Source organism: Triticum dicoccoides, chromosome 3A, assembly GCF_002162155.2.
Source record: "Triticum dicoccoides isolate Atlit2015 ecotype Zavitan chromosome 3A, WEW_v2.0, whole genome shotgun sequence".
NCBI lineage: Eukaryota > Viridiplantae > Streptophyta > Magnoliopsida > Poales > Poaceae > Triticum > Triticum dicoccoides.
Window position 1 is genome coordinate 272,922,330 of NC_041384.1, and position 2,656 is coordinate 272,924,985.

Sequence of the window (2,656 nt, forward strand, 5' to 3'; positions counted from 1 at the left end):
GGCTGCAACTTATCATGTTGCAGGATTTTCAGATGATCAGTGAGATACAGTAGGGTCGCGAGTCTTCACTCAACATTTTTGCCAATGGGCATTGATGGGATTCATCGTTTGCTTATGCTACATTTTCGCTGTTAGTATTGAATAAAGTTAGCTATGTGCTACTCAGTTTGTAATAATTTATGAATTCTGGATCATACGTTATAGTAAATGATTCACTTGTTATTTGATATTCATATGTACTGTGTGTGCTAGCGAGTAGATCCAGGAACTAGCACAGTGGGCACAGAGACATCGAATCTTATCAGGTTCGGGCTGTTACAGTTTTGAAATTCAGACAGAAATTTATATAGGTTTTAAATTAGGATAGAAATTTAGGGTTAGGTGTTTTTGGTGTAGCTAAAAGAAAAAACAGAATTGATTATATAGGTTTCTTGCATTTTTTTAGCTCAAGCAATTATTGCTATTTAAATTTTATAGTGCTAGTTAGTTAATTAGAATCAGTTTGAACCCTAGGACAGATTAGTTAAAGCAACTGTTGCTATTTAAAAAAACAGAATTAGTATGAACCCTATTTAAAGCAAAAAAAAAATAGTTTCAAATTTAGGTAGGCTGAATTTAGTTTCAAATATTGTGAAGAAAAATGACTTCTTGCATTTTTCTTCAAATTCTATATTTTCTTCCTTTTATATGCAAATTTGAAGTGGACATGTGATTTGGACATGTCATGTTTGGAATTTGGACATGTCATATTTAGACATGTGATGTTTTGGACATGTCATGTTTGGAATTTGGACATGTCATATTTATGTGCAAGGTAAATGATCTGAGTGGCCTATGTTTCGCCGGAATGTTGATTCATTTCCATTCCGGTGAATTTCAGGCGCCCGATATGTCCACTTTTTAGCGAAGGTCATGCTGAAATTTCCCATGAATTTTGGCATGACTTGTGCTCGAAAGTAGGCATATCGAGTGCCGAGATTTGCTGGGAAATGACATTCTGGCAAACCATAGACCTTTTTTATGTCATATCTCATTTTATTATAGTTTAAGAATTAAACAAGGAGACTTAATCATAGGAAACATGTCGAACAACGAAGAAACCGGGCCTTCTGACCAAGATGCAGACGAGATGGATTATGAGGGTGAACAACAGTACCTCGACTTTTTGTCTACTAAGCATAGTCAAGGTTTGCAGGGCGGCCTCGATGATGGTACTAACGCTAACATCGACACCGACGACATCGACACCGATGGCGGCGTCGAGACCGGCGGGGAAGGTACCGGCGTCGAAGCCGCTACTGAAAAGAAGAAGAAGAGAAGAAGCAGAGGATACGAAAACCTAACAAACCCGACATTGGACGTCTGGTGATCACAAAGATGGCCCCTGGCAAGTTTGAGCCATTAGAGCCGGGAGAACCTCGCAAGTACTATGGGAACCAAGTAGGATACATCCTATGGGAATGCGCGAGCATCAACAATGATGACTTAAGGAGTAAAGGCCATTTGAGGCTGTCGTGGAATTGTCACAACAGATGTCCTAGCGAAAGGACTTAGTCATAGGGCCACCGCAACTAGGAAGATTAAAGGGGTTAATCGGGACAAAGGACACGAGAGGTTTTATACTAGTTCGGCCCCTTACGATGAAGGTAAAAGCCTATGTCTAGTTGTGTTTGGAATTGTTGGGGTTTCGAAGATGAGGGAGCGAATATGCTTGTCCTGGCTTCGAGTTGTTGTCTCTTGCCCTAAGCCGCCGCCGAGTCGTCCCCTTATATACACGGGTTGACGCCTGGCGGCCTACAGAGTCCCGTCCGGCTTATAAAACGTGTCCGGCTCGGTGACTTCTTTTACATGCCTTTCTTTACAAGTCTTTCCTTACATACGGCGGTTTACAATATTGGGCCTTAAGCCGCCTCTGGGCTTAGGCCTTCTATAAATCTTAATAAAATATCGCCTTGAATGTTACTGGGCTTCTTTTGTAACCCGCCATTGGGGCTGACCCGGCCCCTCCTGGGCGGGTCATACCTAGTAGCTATATCCCCAACATTAGGCCACAGGTTGACTTTGAACTTTGTTCTTGGTCAATCTTCAATACTTAGACGAAATCCATCTTCCTCTCTTTGCAGAAATTTTTGTAACCCGCCATGACATCATCTCTTGAAAACACAAAAAACTACTATGACGTCATCCTCAACGGATCTTTATCTTTTAATATCTTCCGAGAATCGAGGCGTCCGTTTAGTTGGATAGTCATTATTTGGGTCTTCCTCGATTTTCACGCCCGCCTATTTGCTTATCCCCTTATAAATAGGCATGCCCCGGTCCTTCTCATCTTCCCTCTCTTCGTCTTCTTCCTCTTGCAACTCCACCGCTGCTCGAGCTCCGCCGCCGTCGCAGAGCACCTCGTCTCTGTGGACCTTGGCCGTTGCATCAACCGGAATCAATCTAGAGAACGGCGGCGACTCTCCGCGGAAGATTCGTGGCTGTAAGTGTTTGCCTTCCTGTTCTTCAGATCCGCATTAGGGTTCCTAGGTTTTCTGCATGTTCTTCTCAGTTCATCTCAGTTTCTTCGTAGTTCTTCCACTGCCGCTTCTTCTTGATCCCAAAAGAACATATACTCGTGTGGTAGTTGTTTTGTGCCCATCCTTGATACCAGCAG